Source organism: Phascolarctos cinereus, unplaced genomic scaffold (genome assembly GCF_003287225.1).
Source record: "Phascolarctos cinereus isolate Bilbo 61053 unplaced genomic scaffold, phaCin_HiC Scaffold_3;HRSCAF=262, whole genome shotgun sequence".
Classification (NCBI taxonomy): Eukaryota; Metazoa; Chordata; class Mammalia; order Diprotodontia; family Phascolarctidae; genus Phascolarctos; species Phascolarctos cinereus.
In genome coordinates, this window is record NW_027555736.1 from 87,482,106 (window position 1) to 87,502,633 (window position 20,528).

The following is a 20,528-nucleotide window of genomic DNA, read 5'->3' on the forward strand; positions in this document are numbered from 1 at the left end:
TTTTCTGGAAGTGTTTTGGTTTGTCAATATTTTCCTAAAAAATCAATGGCTCTCTCTCTCTGCTTCTGCCAAAACTTCTGCCTCCTCCACTCCCTCTCCTCGGTCCCCTGGAACCCAGCTGGAAGGCACCTGGAAGACAACACCAGCACAGAGGAGGAAACTGAGGCCCAAAGAAGGGAAGAGACTTAACTAAGATCGCAAAGCAAGCACACCCCTCCCAAGAAGCCGAGATGTTGAGCAAATAGGCCTAGGCTAAGACCACAAAGAAGCGTCTCTAGAGGGCTACGTCCAATGTTTTTACCATATTTGTCTAGTTTCAGATTCAGGAATTCAAGGAGGCCTTCAACATGATCGACCAGAATTGAGATGGATTCATTGATAAAGAGGATCTCCATAACATGCTAGCCTCCCTCAAGAAGAACCCCACAGATGAATGCCTGGAAAGGATGATGAGTGAGGTCCCTGAGCCTATCAATTTTACCATGTTCCTGACCATGTTTGGAGAAAAGCTGAATGGGATGGAAATGCCTTCACCTGCTTTGATGAGGAGGCCTCAGGAGTCATCCATGAGGACCACCTTTGGGAGCTGCTCACCACCATGGGTGACAGTTTCATATGTGAAGAGGTAGATGAGATGTACTGAGAGGTCCCCATTGACAAGAAGGGCCACTTCAATTCTGTGGAGTTCACTCAGATCTTGAAGCATGGGGTCAAGGACAAAGTGACTAATCACCATGCCCTGCCAGTTCTTGCATCCACCACACCCTCCCATCCTACTCCCTTGCATTCCCACACAGCTGCCATGTACCAGGAAGGCTGATGAGCTCTTGCCTGGCCCTAGATCTGACACATTTGCAGAACAAGAAGGCTGAGGCTCTGGGGCTTAGGGGATTGGTGTCCTTTGGGTCTTGTCAAAGGGAATGGGACCTCAGGCCTCTAGCCTGCCTGAAGGGACATTCAGGGGAAGATGGATCTCTTCCTTGGCAAGTACCAGCCCTGGGCTCCAGGAGACACTTGCTTCATGGCTTATCCACTACATGGTCCAAGGGCCCAACAAGGAAAGGATCAGTCAAAGTCATCTGGCCAAAGCTGACTTCCTGCCCCCTTTTCCATTGGCTTGCAGGGAGCAACTTTTCCTCAGCCCCAGTCCACTACCACTGTCTCACCTGGTTATTGTGGCCTATTTCATGGTGATACATTCCTTGTTCTTACAGGGGACGCTACAACATTCCTCCTTCTCTCTTCTGTCCCTGCACACACCCTGCCCCTTCAGCATCATTCACCTGCCTCACCAAAGGCACACAAAGGAGAGAAGCATGGCACAAACACCCTGTCCAGCTTCCAGATGGGTTCAAATGGGTGCCCAAGGAAGTATATTTTTATTGGGTATACACTCATGCATGTTAAAGCAAGTGTGTGGCTTGTGTGAATCCATGGGTATGTATGATTATATGTTTATGTATGTTTTTTAAAAAGTCAATGGCTTTCCTAAAATGTGACATTCAGAATTGAACACAATAGCCCAAATGGCCATAGACCTTTGAGTTGGAAGAGACCTTAGATATCATCTAGTTTGACCCTTTCATTTCACAGATGAAGAAACTAAGGCCCCGGGGGGGGGAGTGAGGTGACTTGCCTGTCAAAGGTCAGTGACTCAGTTGGAACTAGAAACCAAAACAATGGGAATCTGACATATATTGTGGTGAATTCAGGAAATTTGCATTCTGGTCCTTGGTTCCAAGCACCAAAAGATAAAGCCTCCCTCTATAAAAGCATCGCTGATGAGTTCATTGTTATTTATACTTTGTTCTCAAAAAAGGACAAATGCCATCTCAAGGGTGATATCCTGACTTGTGCTCTACAAAGAGAGAAGGACTTCCAGAGCAGATGTTATGAGTTAAATCTTTGCCATACATATTTCTTTCATATGTGCTTCACTACTATTATGGTCTAAGTTTAAGTTTTCTTCTCCCATGGATGATATGTGTCTTTGTGGGAAGCAGTGAACCAGGTTTGTAGGAGAACATTTTTGTATAACTGTTATCTGTGAGTAGTAGCTGCCCTCTGAGGAGCCAACCTGTCAATCTGATTTGGAAAATGCTGCTAATCCTCCTCCTTCTCCTCCTCTTCCTCTTTTGCCTCCTCCTTCTTTCCACACCACATAGTCCCTCTCTCCACTTACACCTTTACATGTGGGTCCTTTGTCCTTAGGAATATTATTTTTGGTTGCTTATATTTTGTGAGATATTTTGGGGTCTGGGGGCTAGATTTTTTTTAATTAGTCAATTTATTTATTTTTATTATTTTTCTGCTTTCAAAAATCTGGGACAATTCACTTTTTGTCCTGAGGCGTTTTCATTTATGATTTCTTGAAAAAACAGGCTTGATCTTTTGATCAAGTCCAAGTTTTACTGAACAAATCCTTTTAATAAGGGGATTTGTTCTGTGAAGTTTGGATTCAGTCAAAAGGCCACATTTGAGGACCTAGAGGGTCACATGTGGCCTTGAGGTCCCAGGTTCCCCACACCCTGGAAGCCTTTAAACCCAAGTCACTCTGGCTTTCATTTAATAGCCAATAACAGCCCTTAGCCCAAGACTCTTTTATTGTTTAGTTTTGATGGTTTAAGATTAATATAAATAGCAATTGATTTCTGTTCTGTCCAGAAACTCTGAGGGTCTTACCCTCCCAGACTGATATCTATGGGGTGGTAGATAGGGTCATCTTTTGTCTCAGTTCTTACCTAACCCTTGGTCATTGAATAGGTGCTGCCTCAGATAAATTGAGACCTGGGAAAGACCTTAATTTAGAAAGGTCAAGGTCACCTACTGCATCCTGGACCATGGCATAGCTGTCTTGCCACTGGAATTCAGTGACCCTGGAGGAAAGAGTGAGAGTGATGCTTTGTGCAGCTCTGCTTCACTGAAATCCAAATCCCCGTACAAGTCAATACATTGAGACGTCATTGATCTTCTTTGAGAATAAGGACCAATGACAACACTCAACGAGGTTACTTTGTTTCTAAACACCCAGCAGGCTCACTGTAACTTTCCCAGGATAGAATGACCATCAAGGAGATACATTCCAGGACTAGAATGCAGATTTGCTGCCACATAGAACAGTCATCCACTACTTCATTCAATACATTTGTATACTCTGTACTTCTTCCTATTACGTAGGGTTTTTTGTTTTGTTTTGCTCTTTTGCTTTTTTGTAAACTCAATGAGGCATTTTTGCAGGAAGGAGGAGAGAGGGGAACAACAGTAAAAAGATCCTGTTTATTATTTAAGCAACAATTTCAGCGATTACTTTCGTATGATCCTTATCAGTGTCAAACCAGAGTTTACTTATGCATGGCTAAACTTATAAACATGCCCCCATACACTTACTTTCATGCTTATATAAAGAAACACAAGTAAACATTTGAAAACTTTGCTGGAGGTGGGAGGCGTAATTAGTTTGTTTTTTGTTTTTCCCTTGGGGAAGGATATTATTTATGTTAATGAGTCACAATTTGGATATAAGTGGCATTAAAATGGCTAGTTGCAGGATCTTTCAGCAATTTAAAATGCTTAAAAATCTGTTAGGGGTCATTTGGTTTAATAAAACTTTTATTTTAATTTTCAGGAGTCTCACAGATGGGTGCCCATGATTTGATATGAGATAGATGGAAGGGAAATGATATTCCCATCCTCTGAGGGGAGAGCATGGGAGTTCTTGAAGATCATTCCGCCATTTTTTAACATGAGAACTGCACTCTGGGATGCTTTCTACAACTTCTTTCCTTCTTCCTTCCTCTTTTTCTTCTTGCTTGTTTTTTAGATTAGTTTTCCCCATGCTCCCTCTCCTAGAGAAGAATATTTGTGTGAGGGTGAGGTTGGTGAGGAAGGAGGTGGCCAAAGTTGATTTAAGGAGAAGAGTTAGTCTAAGAATTTCCAGTACCTTTTTTTTTCTCTTTCTGTCCTCAAGCCATAAGCAAATCAGATATCTACATACAGCTATTCCAAGAATTCCATGAACAAGCAATGCATTTGTCACAATTCTTTCTCTAGATCAGAGATTTCCAGACTTTTTTGATCATGCACCCAGTTTTTTCTTTGTGGTAGTTACGCTGGTGAGGGGAGAGAAGGCATTTTCCCAACGGCACTTGCCACAATCATTAAGGTTGGGGTTAGTTTATAACTGCATTGAGCTGCTCCTACCTGCTCAGAAAGGAGAAGGTGGGAAGTTTACATAGCTGCAGGTGAGAGTGAAGGGGGAAACTATGGGCTATATAAAATGCATGAAGGGTAGGTGTGGTTTTATTGATGCAAACCATCTTCCCACCCTCTGATTGGTTGATTATATAGTCTTTAGGGATGCCATCTATTCTCTGGGTACTTTCTATTTAAAGTTTGTGAAAGGGATGCTCTAAAAGAAGGAACAGATGGAAAAGCAAGGACCTTACCTATATTAATCCTAAAAGAATAGGATTCTAATCTTCCTTGAATTTTTGATGGAATCTTTAGGGTCAAGGTAAGCAGTCCCAGTTCACTATGATGTACTGAACACTGTAGAGGCACTGGTCTTTCCCCTATTTAGGTGTAAGTGCTACCTTTTTTTAAATTTAATTTTGGTTTTTGTGTGTGTTGGGAGAGGTAGCAATGGAGGCCGTGGTAACAGCTGGGACTGAAGAGGAGATAGAGTCTTGTAGATTGCATATAGAGTAGTCAACCAAATTTTGGGTAAAAAACACAAGAGTTGATCAAACTACATTTGGAATTATTATGGTCAGCTCTGGATTGGAGAGAGGAAAATGTAGATGATTTGGAAGCACAGAAACAAAGAACATGGCTAGGAGGGGAATGAAGTCTGGTCTGGGGCCCTCCACAAAATGGAGGTTCCAGGACAGGGGTGGGGAAACTATGGCCTTAAGGCTGCATGTGGCCTTCTAAATCCTTAAGTGCAGCCTTTTGACCGAATCCAAATTTTGCAGAGCAAATCCTCCTTCCCCATAGACGTGAGCTTCTTGCTGAGCGTCAGATTTTCCTGGAGTGGGTAGTTGGAAGGCAGGTCTGAGAAATGTGCACATTCTGGTGGGACTAAAGCAATGTGGAGTTCCCATGAGATGTAATGAGATGGTAAGAAACCTAGACTCCTGAGTACTATACCACTATTGTTCTTCAGTCATGCCTGACTCTTTGTGACTCTGTGTGGGGTTTTATTGGTAAAGATACTGGAGTAGTTTACCATTTATTTCTCTAGTTCATTTTACAAATGAGGAAACTGATGCAAACAGGGTTAAGTGACTTGCCCAGGGTCATACGACTAGTGAATGTCTGACACAGCATTTGAACTCAGGTCTTCCTGAATCCAGACGCAGTGTCTGTCCACTGTGCCACCTAGGTGCCTCCTGTACTATACTACCACTAACCCCTAAAACACTCTTTAATGAGTCACTAGATCGAGTCTTTTATTTTACCTCTTTGTAAAATATTGAAAATTTCTGTGTTCTTTCTTTTATGTGAGTTTTCCTGAAACAATTGAGAAAAGTCATAGCATATGATTTCTAATGTTTCTAGGCATTTATTATGTTCTATTTTTTATTAGAGCTATTTGTATAAATATCTTATTAACCTTACTAGAATATTAAAAGTAGGGATTAAGTCTCATGCACGGTGCCTCAGTTAGGACCTGGCATCACCCAGGAAGTGGTGGATTTCTTTTCCTTTTTTAAAAATACATCCTGATTAACAACTTATATTTATACATTTTAAACATTAGAATCATTTCCCAATACACTCCCCACATTGAATTCTCCTTTTTAACACACAAAATCCTGCTGACAAAGCAATTCAGTCTGACAGGATATCTAGCCTTTCACACCTGCAGTATCCCACACCTTTACTGAGAGGAGCAGGGTTAAGTTTCTTCCTCTTTTATCTCAGACCAAGATGGGCCATTTCAATCAGCCTGAGTGTCACAGTGTTTTCATTTACAATGCTGTAGTAATACTATGAAATAATCAGTCCTACCCAAAAGATCCAAAAACAACATCATGGAAGTAAAGACCATCCCATTTTGATGGCCCATTTGTAAAAGAATATAAATGTCTTTCCATCTGTATCCTCTCATATTTTCCTGGTTTTCCATCCCTTTCCTCTTGGATTTTCACTGAGAAGAACTCTCTGGTTTCTTATTTGCAGGAGGATTTCAATGTTCTCTTTGATGTCTCTGACTTTTCTGTAAGGAAATTTACCTTGTCCTTAGCAACATCCAAAGGCAATCTCTCTAAAAATAGCATTGAAAAAAAAAAAACCACCGAAGAGGAGAAGGTGCTGCCACCATTGGAGAGGACTAGATTCATGAGTCCCTTTCATAACCCACCTCCAGGTGGCCACGGCTTTCCAGTGCTGCTGTTCTTCACATTTGTTATCACGCGTGGCCCTGGAATCTGAGCACTGAGGTTCACGTGTTCCTGGGGAGCAGCACCCTAGCGAAAGCCTCCTTTAACCCCTCTAGAGACAGCCTCAAGTGAGACACATCCCTCAGCTTTCTCTGGGTGCCAAAGGGCCTGCTAGATCAAAGGAATCATGAGTTCAAATTGCCTTGTGCCTTGTCTCCTGCTGGTCCCAACACCACTGACCTCTCCATAAGGTCATTAATAACACCACCCCCCTCTTTTCTATTCTGGAGGAAATACTGATTTCATGAAGTTTGTAGTTTATACTATAAGACTCACCCTCCCTGCTGCCCAGATTTGACCTTCTTGGTCACTGGGGCTCTGTTGTCTACTTCCATGCAATTAGGGGAAGTCATGCAGCTCCCTTTTAAGGAAAAGCATGCTTTTGCAAACTTTAGATAATTCCAAATTTACCAATTCATTCAATGGTCTGTCTAATGAGGTGACACAATACAAGAAGATTGCTCTGTTTATTGTTTGCATTATGTTATCATGTTTTAAAGCTAACTGTCCTTTAAATTGAGTTAAATAGTGCTATCTTTCCCAAATTTATTCAGTATTCTAACCTTTTTTTTTTTCATGACCACCTCCTCTCATTATCCTTACCCTCTCCCATATGGTTTCTTTCTCATTACATTTATTTAATAGCAAAACCTTTGGCTCTGTCTCTGTCTCTCACTTTCTTACTCCCTCTCTAATTTTCCAGATAATTTTTTTTCTTGTCAAAGCACAGCAGTCTATTTGCTGGAGCTTCTCGGCAAATAATATAATAACAAATATAAAATAAATATAAATTTGATTTTTCTTTTTTTTCCCCTTCTGAAAAATATCCTGAACATGAGATTCTATGACCTAGAACAAGAAGCCAGATTTTATAGTGAGATTTAAAATCTGGAGACCAAGGTTTGAAACCTCCATCTGACACCATCTGGGTGACTAGGGGCAAACCACTTAATTTCTTTGTTTTGGTAATCTCATCCCATTCCTGAAAGTCTCTTTCTGGTCCTTCCAACTCCTACCTTCACTGGCTTTTTTTAAAGACAGCTCAAATTCCACCTCTGCAGGAGGACTTTCCCAGATCTCCCCCTACACTCCTTCAGATTATCTGCTATTATCTTGTATTTACATTGTGATTTGTATGGTATCTCCCCCCAAAAACATGTCAGCTCCTTCAGGGTAAGGACTGTTTTTCCGCCTTTCTTCCCCACCACCCCTCCCCCATCCTTCTTTTCTTAGCCCCTCGTCCGGCATACAGTAAGAGCCTCATAAATGCTTGTTGACTGAATGGTTAAAAATACAGAAGGAAGTTGATTGTAGTAGTCTGAGAAGACTTGCTGAATTGTTTCAATAAATATATGCAGAGTTCTTAGTGTATTTAAAGGACTGTGTTTGATTCTGGTGGGGTAGTCTCGAGGAGCTAAGATAAAACATCTTCATGAATTTGTTGTTGTTCAGTCATTTTCCAGTCATGTCTGACTATTCATGACCCCATTTGGGGTTTTCTTGGCAAAGATACTGGAGCAGTCTACCATTTCTTTCTCCAGTTTATTTTACAGATGAGGAAACTGAGGCAAGCAGGGTTAAGTGACTTGCCCAGGGTCACACAGCTGGTAAGTGTCTGAAGCCAGATTTGAGCTTGGGAAGATGAGTTTTCCTGACTCCAGGCCTGCTGTCCCTTTGCCACCTAGCTGTCCCATCTTAACGCATTATAGCAATGCAAAAAGTTGAACACTTGCTTATCAGAGAGAATGGATTTCCATAGGCAGAGAGGATGACGGAAGGCAATTTATGTGAAGGGCAGGGAAGAGAGAAACCATAGGAACAAAAGCACAGAGGTTGGAAATCAGCACAGCGTGCGTGAAGACCCCTTGTAGGCAGATAGTTAATGTTTTTGGGCAGATTGATTGAATATACTTCTTTCTAGAGTCACTTGAGCCTTATCTTACTCTACAGCTTGTAGTGAATTCTACAACAAGCACAGAAAGTTAGTCTGCCGTATCTGTTACAAATGAAGGTCAGTTGTCATTTCTATTATAAAGCCCATTTTTCATGGATATAATGTTTGGCATTTGAAATTACATGGGGCTTAAACTTTAGTTAATGCTTTCGGTTTAAAACCAAGTCAAGGGAAGCAATTACTACTCCTTCAAGCAGATAATGTCATTATAGCTTTGTCAGTATAAGTTGCTTTTAAAAATTAGTACTGCATAGTACTTTTTAAAATGACACAAAATTTTAAACAATGATAGCAAATCAATGGTTTTAAAAAACAAATAATCAGTGTTATCAAGTTCTCCAAAGGAATATTATGGAAAGATGGCCAGTGCCCTGGGAATAGTTTGTGTTCATACATTTTAATGAAGACTTGTAAGATATCAATTTTAGGGTGAGGGGGATGGTAGTCTAGACAGAAGAAAGAGAAAAGACAAGACTATTTTTAATTATTAACTTGGACTTTACATCTCTTATGGGCCTCCTATGGGTATCTAGGTGGCAGAGGGAATAGAACACTGGGTCTGGAGTTCAAATATGGTATTAGATGCTTATTGGCTGTGTGACCGCAGGCAAGTCTCTTAATCTCAGTCTGCCTCAGTTTCCTCTACTGTAAAATCAAGATTATTATAATAGCACCTATCTGTCAGAGTTATTGTGAGGATCCAATGTGGTATTTATAAAATGCGTAGCTCAGTGCCTGGCATACAATAGATGCTTAATAAATATTTGTTTCCTTCTTATATTTTATTTATTTTACATTAAGTTCTACATATTAAGTTCTGTAAATATAAATATATTTATATATTATAAAATAAACTTACATCTGTAATTTTTCTTGTGTTAGATATATTAGCTTAGCCTCCTCTCAGTTTTTTATCAAAGTTTATAGTTAAGTATATATCTGTTAGCAAACTAATTATATTTTGTTTCATTTTTCAAAAAAAATTATGCCCATGTACTATGGAATATATTTTATAACATAGAATCAGCGATTTTTATTTTTGTAGAAAATGCTTTACAAATATGCTCTAAATTATTAATAATAGGAAAAATGCAAAATAAAACAACTCAAAAGTTTTATTTCACACCAGGCAAATTGTTAGAGATGATAGAAAACAGGAACTCTTGATGTTGGAGGATCTATGGAAAAACAGGCACTCTAATACATAGTGGATGGAGCTGTGAATTGACCCAACTATTCTCAGTATCAATTTAGAATTATGCAAGAAAAGTAACTAAAGGATTGAGACCTTTTGATCCAGTAGTGATCCCAGTGCTGAGTATAATAGACTACAGTGAGTCCAAGGACAGGAACAGAATTCCAATATGTACCAAATTATTCATAATAGAACTTTTATAAGAGAAAATATAAGGAAACAAAGTGGGTGCCCATTGATTGGTGTATGACTGAGTAAACTGTAGTATATAATCATAATGGAATTTTATTGTAACAAATAAGTAGAATTCAAAGAAGCATGGGAAGATTTATATGAACTGACACAGAGAGAAATAAACAGAATCAGGAAACCAATATGACCAATGACTTCAACAACGTAAATGAAAAGAAAAATCCAGTGATTGTCAGAGAGAACAGATAAAGAAATAACTTTTGTCCTCTTGGTAAGAGGTGATGGACTACTAGAGCAAAATGCTGTATGTATTATCAGCTGCAATCATTGTAGCAGGTTTTTATTTTCTTAACTGCTTTTCTTTGTTATAAGGGAGAGTTCAATTTTTGTGTGGGATGGAGGAGGTGCCTATTTTTAGAAATCATTGTGGTGTAAAAATGAATGATATTAATAAAACTCAACAGCACCCCCTTTTTTGCCATTTATCGAAAAGCTATGCAAATTTTAGAAAAGTGTATGGTTAATTATAAAGTCCTCCAGGGCAGTCAGGATGTATGTCTGAATAGACTTTTATAAACTCTATGTGGCTGTGTGACTTGTCACATAGCCTGTTGACATACTGTTTACATTTGCACTATCCAAAGGATGACACATGTTGGATGAAGCAGATGAGTATAGCAAAGGATCATTCTTCTCCCCCCTGCACCAGTTCCTCTTGAGCCTTTGACACTGGCTCTTTCTTGTCGTAGATTCGTGTGGTTACCCAAACCTGTCTGTTTGTGGTGGTGTTCCAGTTCTGGCTCTGGTATTTCTTTATGTATTTAGTGCTTCTGGTTTCCATTCTACCTCTGCCCACTGGTCTGATGCCTGGCTCTCATGAGCAGCTGTTCACAATTCCTGATCTTGGTGCCTGTTCATTAGCCTATGAATCACTACCATCTAATGGTAAGATGTGATCCATGATAGAAAAATTTTCCCTGGAGCAAAATTAGTTCACGTGTGTGTGTGTGTGTGTGTGTGTGTGTGTGTGTGTGTGTGTGTGTGTAAATGGAAAGTCCAATGGAAGGTGTCAGTGGGAAGGTGAGACCTCTAAGATTGGCACCACAATAATGGGATCTTGGAAGAGAGTGATACCATAGCTATGGTCTGTAGGATATCAGCAGTAGATCGGAGCCACAACGCAATGTATGGAGAAATAACAGTTGATGCAGGGAGAAAGCATGAACCTCCCAGATGTTGGTGCAAAGTCCTATTCACCTTATGCTAGTTACAGCTCCAGAAATGGCATATATTACTGTCATTGTGGTCCCCATGAATTTGAATTGTTGCCTTGAGCTGGCTTAGTGATTAGATCAAGTCTATAACCCATGTTAATAAAAGAACAAGAAAGACTGATTAGTGACATGTTTCATAACCTCAGGATTGGCTCTCATAGATTCTCATTGAAAACAAAGGGATTAAATTGCTCATAAACTTGACCTGATTTCTGTAAAAATATGAAAGCTGATGAAACCCATTCATTTCCAACTGGTTATTTTCACCAATTAAGGGAAATTTGGGGGAGATAAGATTATATTTTTTCTCTTTTAAACCTATGAAAAAGCAATTACTGCACATGAAACTTCAGGGTAACTTGTTTTTTGTTATCATCTACCATAGTCCGGCACAATTCCAAATACTGGATCTGGGATGTTAATAAAAAGATTAAAAAAAAACAAACTAGCTTACTCACTGAAGCTGAACAAATGGTATTGAGTCCCCAAATCATGTACCTTGTTTATTTCCATCCCAAAATGACTTAAGGACCCCTTCTTCATGCTAGAAAACAGATTGTGCAGACCGAGAACCTTCAGAACATGCAGTGGCAGCCTAGAGAGACACATTTAACTCGGAAAATATTGGTTTGCAATGTGGGTTGTGAAATATCATTGCTCAACTGTAACAACATTGTCAGGGCAATGAAGACAAAGGGGGATTGCACTTCATTGTTTCCAGGGGCAGCTGTCTGCTACACTTGCTACTAGAAAATTAAAAGAGAACTTGAGGATGAACAAGACGTTCCCTGAGCAAATTGATCTTTTTCCTCCCCTTTTTATGTAAGCAATGCTGAATTTCATTGTCATTCCCCATTAACAAAATGGGAGCATGTTCTGTAAACTGGAACACTGAACCAGCTATGTAAGGTCCCTGTGATACCAGAGTCTCATCACTGACTGGAACTTGTAGAAGTCATTTTGTCTTTGTATCTCAGTTTCCCCATATGGAAAACAGGATCCTTAATTATCTGCTACATATATAGGCATCATGGGCATTTTGACCTCTGGTTCTTAGGAAGCAAACATTCAATTCTCAAAATGTTTATTAAATGCCTACTGGGTGTAAAGCATAATTCTAGGTATTGAAAAAACTATACTGGAATAACCCAGCCTTGCACACAGTTTCCATTATTTTTACTGACCTGACACATACTTAGTAATTACAATTGTTGATTTGTTGGCACTGCCTACATCCTTCTCTTTCCGCTATTAGTATGGCTTATGTTTCTATAGTGCTATTGTGGTTATAAAACTTTTTTTTCTTACAATAGTTCTGTGAAAACCATGGCAGTATTCTTTCCATTTGAAAGATGAGGAAAATACGGTTCCTAGGGATTATGTGATTTGCCAAGGGTCACACCCAGAGAGTCTCAGAACTGAGATTCAAACTTGGGTCTCATCTGCTTTCAAATTCATACATTCTCCTGAGGAAGGTGTCTAGACCTAAGGCCATAAAGGAAGCTCTGCATTGTTTGGATTCCTCTGAGGACTTGACCCTGCTCTCTGCCATAAGCAACATCTCCAGGAACCTGTGGAGCCCTGACTGGCAGAACATGCCTGCCAGCCCTGATCTGCCCCCTCACGGCATAGCATATATGGCCTGAGCAAAGAGCTTCTGCCTAGGAGCAGGTGTCTGTTCTCCTTTTCTGCCACTTCTGTGTACCTGTCCTTCAGCGTCCAACTTTGAGATGATTATTACTCCTTAACTATCCACGGAGTCGGTTACTTATCTTTTTCTCCAGTTTGTGCTGTAATCTTGAATGCTAAACTAGCGCTGCCTTCTAGAAGCCTGTTAAGTCCTGCCTGACTGTCCTGAATCACTGGAACCAGTCTAAAGTCAGAGAGAGAGAGAGAGAGAGAGAGAGACAGAGAGAGAGAGAGAGACAGAGAGAGAGAGACAGAGAGAGAGAGAGAGAGAGACAGAGACAGAGAGAGAGAGAGAGACGAGAGAGAGAGACAGAGAGAGAGAGAGCGACAGAGAGAGGAAGGGAGGGAGGGAGGAGAGAGAGAGGAGGGAGAGAGAGAGAGAGAGAGAGGGAGAGAGAGAGAGAGAGAGAGAGAGAGAGAGAGAGAGAGAGAGAGAGAGAGAGAGAGAGAGACAGCGACAGAGAGAGGGAGGGAGAGAGAGAGGGAGGGAGAGAGAGAGAGAGAGAGGGAGAGAGAGAGAGAGAGAGAGAGAGAGAGAGAGAGAGAGAGAGAGACAGCGACAGAGACAGCGACAGAGAGAGAGAGAGAGAGAGAGAGAGAGAGAGAGAGAGGGAGACAGAGAGACAGAGGAGAGAGACAGAGAGAGAGACAGAGAGAGAACAGAGAGAGACAGAGAGAGAGAGAGAGAGAGAGAGAGAGAATTTATTAAATATAATGTGCTAGATATTGGAAATACAATATCAAGCAAGACAATGCTGGCCCTCCAAGGAGAATTTTAAAAGGGGAAGTGGGGCACAGTGTGTAAAAGACTGAGAAGTAGTGAGGAGGGCTGGTTCTTTGCAAGATAGAAAAAGAAATCTTCATTTATCAAAGCCTGATATCACAAAGGTAGAGCCCAAGGTTGAAAGGGGGGGGGGAGTGAGTTAAGGCCAAATAGTGTGGAGATGGCTTGGAAGAGACCTTGGCGTATCTTTGGAGACTCCTCTCCACATTTTCCTTTCTGTTTGGATGGTTCTCTTGGACTATGGATTTAACTTTGCCTCAGGACTAAAAGTACTTAAACACTCTTCTCTGTAATAACTACCCTCCTGATCATGACTGATTGTCCACCCAAAACTCTTGTGTCTTTCTGAATGCCTGGTCTTAGCCTCTTCCAGACTCTTCCAGGGAAGAAGGCAAGGCAAGGCAAGTCAAGGGAAGGGAAGGCAAAGGAAGTACTTTGGTGAATATAGTCATGAAATCAGACTGCAAGGGCCCTTGGAAAATCTGCCATTCCACACAAGCTAGAGAAACAGTGTAGCTTAGTAGATAAGTCATTTAACTTCTCTGAAACTTACTTTTCTCATATGCAAAATGGAGATAATAATACATATGGTCCCTACCTCCCAGGGTTGTTATGAAGCTCAGAGAAGATGATGGATTTAAAATGTCATGCAAACATTAAAGCACTACCTAAGTATCAGTTATCCGTATCATCCATGCCTCTGTCTTCAGACAGGACCACATTAAAACTGTGCCCTAAGGAAAGTTAACCTTTTTAGGGAATAAAAGCATTCCAGAGGAGGCTAACTACAGAGGGGAAAAAAATCATATTCACAAATGAATGGCTTGAAAATCTAGATTCCCAAAGGGCCAGACAATGAAAGAACTGGAAAACTGACATAGTCAGGGCTGTCTTGGCTGTGAACTTAGTCCTGATGAAGGAATATGCTGCATCACTCCTCCACGCTCCTCAAGTAACATGTATTGTTATCCCCCTTTCTGTTCTCTTGACATTGACTTTGTCAAAGAATTTTGGCTTCTCCATCTCCCAGAATGGGCCCCAGGATCTGTGTCTGTCCTTTTGACCTCTTGTGGCCTATATTATTCTCTAGAGCAACAGAAAATACCTTCGGCTGCTGCTCAGGATTGCTCAGTTTGCACCAACCACCCTTGAGATAGCAGAAAGAAAAGCTAGCCCATCTCCGGTCTCAGTTACCTACAGAGAGATTAACCAGTGGCATGTGTGTGCAAGCTACTCTGAAGGAAAGGGGCTGCCACAAAGCCATCCTTCCTCTCCCCAGTATAGCATACAAAGCCAGTGTTTCTTATCAAAACGTCATGGGGAGGACCCAAAGTCATAAATGGGATACCTTTTCTGGCATTTGGTGAGGTACAGTTGTTTCTTGTCAAAAAAGTAAAGTGAGACCAGAGTTTGGCCCAATCTAGAAACCAACACCTCTCTTTTCCTTTTTTTCTTTCCCTACCTCCATTCTTTCTTCCCTTTCTCTTTTCTTCCTTCCTCCCTCCCTCCCTTCTTTCTGCCTGTCTTCCTTCTTTCCTTCCTTCTTTTCCTCCTCCTTCTTTTTTTGTTTTTAAAGAAAATTTATGAATTTGAGTATTACACTGACTATCCTTCTTTCCTCTTCCTCTCCCTCTTCACCCTTCTTCCTTTTATCCTTTCTTCTCTTTTCTTCCTTATCTTCCTTCTTTCCTTCTACTCTTCCTTCTTTCCTTTCTCCTTCCTTCTCCTCCATCTCCTTCATAATGTTTCCTCAGGAACTTAGGTAGAAGCTACTTTGCTGCCTATCCAGAAAACCAAACCATTTGTTTCAAATGGGTGGTACTCATAGGGTGCAAGTGGATAAGGCTCTCTGCCATATCCCTCCAATCCCAGCCCTAATATAGAATTTAATAACTAATTTGACAGTAGGTGTTGCTATGTGCATCTATTTATAGAAAATAACACTAAATTTTTTTATGAGATCACTGCTAGAGAGAAGAGAACTGATACCGTCATCAATTGACATAGTAATGTGGTTGATTCCTCCATTTGTAGTGAGTATGTTTTCCCACTCTAATCAATCCCAAAATCTAACAAGTATCAAGTGCCTACTCTGTGCCAGGAAATCTGCTAGGCACTAGGGGCAAAAACACAATGAATGAACAATTCCTACACACAGGGAGCAAAGACATGGAAGAGACAGTAAGGAGATTTTATACACACACAAACATGCATACAGCCTTTTAAAAAAATGAAATAAAACACTGTTCAAAACACATTCTCAACTGGAAAGGAGGAGATACAAATCCAGAGAGCTCAGTTTGTGCCATCAATAAAGAAAGAGACCTAAGTTGGAATCAATTTGTCTTCAGTCATTGTGGCAAAATAGATATTTTTAAAGCTTCCATTTATTCCATAGATAATATTAAGCTTAACCAAAATAGAAAAAGACAGATATTTTTGGTTATCCATCCATCCATCTATCTATCTATCTATCCATCCATACATATGCAAAATAAACACAAAGAGAATAAATCCAAAGTAATTAAATACCAGGCAGGGCGCTAGCAGGTGAGATCAGGAAGGGTTCATGTAGAAGGTGACACTTCAGCTTTATCTTGAAGGGAGAAAAGAGACGCCAAAGTAATTCCAGGCATGAAAGACATCCAGTGCAAGAGCAGAGGGACAAGAGATGGAGGCTATATATGAGGAACAGAGAGAAGGCTAGTTTGGTGAGAGCGTTAAGTACTAGAGGGGTAATACACCAGTTTGACTCTAGAGACAACAAAAAAGCTCTAAATTTTTTTTTAAGTAGGAAAGTGACATAACGAGATCCACACTTCAACAACAGAATCAAAGATGGACCCAAGTGAGGCTATTGCAATAATCTAGTGGGAAGTGATAAGGGTCTGAAGTAAGGTGCAAGATGTGCAACTAGAGAGAAGGGGTCAGAGACAAGAGATATTATGAAAGTAGAAGTAACAAGATAGGGCAATGGGTATGTCAAGTGAGGCAGAATGAAGAGTTGAGCGTAATGCCGTGGATACAAATCTGGGAGATTGGAAGGATGGTGGTGGCTCTGAAAGAAGAGTGAACTTTGGAAGATGGAAAGCTTTGGGGGGGAAGGAGAAGAGAATGAGTTCAGTTTTAGACCTATTGAGTTGGAAATTGGGAATCTAGATTAAAATCTCCATTGGTTACAGCAAGCAGATAAATTTTGAATGCTGTGGATAGGTTTACTTACCTTTGCAGTATACTGTACAGCCAGAATTATCAAAATTCTTACCCTAGGTATTTCCTGTACCCTTCTAAGTATTAGATGGAAATCTTATCTTTCAAATTAATATGAGGTAGGAAATTTTGAGAAGGTCATTAAGGAAGCTACACAAATGTATGATTACCCATCTGAAATGTTGAAAAGTGACAACATTATACAATCAAAATTAACTATAATTTTCTTACTATTGTAACCGTTGGAGGTGTATGCATATACACATATGTGTATGTGGTGTTCCCTCATTTTTCAAGATGAGGTTGCTTCAAGATGTTCTAATGAATCTTTATTGTGACCCACCTCCCAATGCATGCCCTAACTATGGTAGCAAAGTTCCATGGAATATCATTCCCATGCAGGAGACCTAGAAATGCCAGTGTTACATTCTTTTTTTCCCTTTTTTATTAATTTCTTTATTTTTAGTTTTCAACATTCATTTCTACAAGATTTTGAGTTCTAAATTTTCTCCCTATCTCATTCCTCTCCCCACCCCAAGATGGCATGCATTCTGAATACCCCTTCCGCTAAGCTGCCCTCCTTTCTATATCTCCCCTCTTCTCTTATCTGCTTCCCCTTCAATTTTCCTATAGGGCAGGATAGATTTCTATACCCCATTGCCTGTATATCTTATTTCCCAGATGCATGTGAAAATAATTTTTTTTAACATTTGTTTCTAAAACTACGGATTCCAAATTTTCTTCCTTCCTCTCTCCCCACCCACCTCATTGAGAAGGCAAGTAATTTGATACAGGATTTACATGTGTAGTCATGCAAAACACTTCCTTACTGGTTATGTTGTGATAAACTAAGTATATTTCCCTTAATCCTATCCCACCCCCCCATTTATTCTATTCTCTTTTTTGACCCTGTCCCACCTTAAAAGTGTTTGCTTCTGATCACCCCCTCCCCAAATCTGACCTCTCCTCTATCATCCCGAGGCTCTCTTGTCCCCTTCTCCTCCCCAGTTTCCTGTAGGGTAACATAGATTTCCATATCCAATTGAGCGTATATGGTATTCCCTCCTTAAGCCAAATCCTATGAGAATAAGATTTATTCATTCCCTCTCACCTTCCCCTGTTTCCCTCCACTGTAAAAGCCTTTTCTTTTATGTTTTATGTGAGATAATTTATCCCATTCTAACTCTCCCTTTCTCCTTCTCCCACTATAATCCTCTCTCACCCCTTAATTTTATTCTCCAGATATCACCCCTTCATCTTCAACTCATCCTGTGCCCTCTATCTATCTATCTAATCTATCTAATCTATCTATCTATCTTTCTATCTATCCATACATACATATATATAATTTTTTCTTCCAACTACCCTAATACTGACAAAGGTCTCGTGAGTTGCAAATATTATCTTTCCATGCAGGAATGTAAACAGTTCAACCTTAATAAGTCCCTTATGATTGCTCTTTCCTGTTACTTCATCTTTCACTTCAGTCTTGTATTCGATAGCCAGATTTTCTGTTCAGCTCTAGTATTTTCATCAAGAATACTTGAAAGTCCTCTATTTTACTGAATATCCATTTTTTCCCCTGAAGAATTATACTCAGTTTTGCTGGGTAGGTGATTCTTGGTTGTAATCCTGTCTCCTTTGACCTCTGGAATATTACATTCCGAGCCCTCCAGTCTCTTAATGTAGAAGCTGCTAAATCTTGTGTTATCCTGATTGTGTTTCCACAATACCTGCATTGTTTCTTTCTGGCTGCTTGCAATATTTTCTTCTTGACCTGGGAACTCTGGAATTTGGCTACAATATTCCTAGGAGTTTTTCTTTGGGGATCTTTTTCAGGAGGTGATCGGTGGATTCTTTCAATTTCTATTTTGCCCTGTGGTTCTAAAATATCAGGGCAGTTTTCCTAGATAATTTTTTGAAAGATGATGTCAAGGCTCTTTTTTTTTTATCATAGCTTTCAGATAGTCCAATAATTTTTAAATTCTTTCTCCTGGATCTATTTTCCAGGTTAGTTGTTTTTCCAATGAGATATTTCACATTGTTTTCTATTTTTTCATTTGTTTGGTTTTTTTTTTTAACAGTATCTTGATTTCTCATAAAGTCACTAACTTCCAATTGCTCTGTTCTAATTTTTAAGGAAGTATTTTATTCAGTAAGCTTTTGGACTTCATTTTCCATTTGGCCGATTTTGCTTTATAAGACCTTCTCCTCAGTGGCTTTCTGGATCTCTTTTGCCATTTGGGTTAGGATATTTTTTAAGGTGTTATTTTCTTCAGTATTTTTTTGGGTCTCCTTTAGCAAGCTGTTGACTTGTTTTTCATGATTTTCTTGCATCACTCTCATTTCTCTTCCTAGTGTTTCCTCTACTTCTCTTACTTGCTTCTCAAAATCTTTTTTGAGCTCTTCTATGGCCTGGGACCAATTCATATTTTTGTTGTAGGCTTTGGATGTAGGAGCTTTGGCTTTGATGTCTTCCTCTGGTTGTATGTTTTGATCTTCTTTGTCACCAAAGAAAGATTCTATGGTCTGACTTCTTTTGCCAAGTTTGCTCATGATCCCAGCCAATTACTTGAGTTATAAACTCTTTTAATGTAGGGCTCTGCTTCCACTGTGGAGAATGTATTGTCTCAAACTTCAGGGGTTTTATACAGCTGTTTTCAGAGATACTTCTAGTGACCTGTAAATTTTGAATTCTTCCAAGGTGGTATGATAAGGGGCAAGGTGTTTACTCCTTTCCTGATCTGTGCTCTGGTTTATGAGTGGCCACAAGCACTCTTTTCTACCTTGGAACTCTGAGAAGGATTTTCTCTTCAGTACCACTACAAGCTCCACCACGCCAGCGCTCCTCCTCACCCCAGGACCACCACCCAGAACTGTGACCTGTATCCAAGCATGGGCAAAGCAAGAGAATCTTACACCAGCAAAGAGATCCTGCAATCCCTCTCTGATCAGCCACTAGATTCACCCTCAGTCTGCAGGTCAGAAGCTCTGGAAGCAGCCGCCTCCCCAGGGCTGTGCATGGGGACTGGGGCTGGGATCAAGCTTCTCTCTTACTGCAGTCGCTCTAGAGTTACGATCTTATAATAAATACTTACTGTTGAGTGATATATGCCAAGGTCACAGACTTTTCCTACTTACCTTCTAACTTGTCTTTGGTGTTTATTGGTTGAGAAGTCTGGAAACCACCACAGTCACCTGTGATTCAGTCCTCTGAGGGCTGCTCCAGGTTTGCTGAGGCCTGTTTTGCTTGTGCGCCCACACTAAACTGCATTTCGCTCCCACCCTGGCACCATATACCTTTTCTGATCAACCATCCAGGTTGTCTTGGGCTGGGAATTTGTTTCATTCTGTCTTTTTGTGGGTTCTGCTGATTTAGAATTTGTTTAGAGTCAATTTTTACAGGTATTTGGAGGGGTTTGGGAGAGAGCTCAAGCAAGTCATTGCTTTTACTCTGCCATCTTGGCTCTGCCCACAGTGTTACATTCTTAAATTTCATTGTTGATAATCCTATCCTCTTTGCTCATATCAGCTGGTGACTGAATCATATATGATTCTGGTAGAAATTCTCAAAGATCCAATCAGAAATGAGCTGTGACATACTCCAACTTATAACTAATACAAAAATCATAGCTGGGATTGTTTGTGTTTGAGGCAATTGACATTAAAATGTCCTCAGTTGTGAGGGGAGGTGAGATGGAGAATGCTGCTCTATGGAGAGGAAATCTAACTGAAAACACCATCATGAGGCCATTGTCAGAGACAGAGATTAGAGGGGAGAGGGAGC

At 40.2% G+C, this 20,528-nt stretch overlaps 1 pseudogene; it reads left to right on the forward strand.

Annotated features, from left to right (window-relative positions):
• Positions 1–230: 230 nt before the first annotated feature.
• LOC110209615 (myosin regulatory light polypeptide 9 pseudogene) lies at positions 231–820 on the forward strand (annotated as a pseudogene).
• The last annotated feature ends 19,708 nt before the right edge of the window (positions 821–20,528 follow it).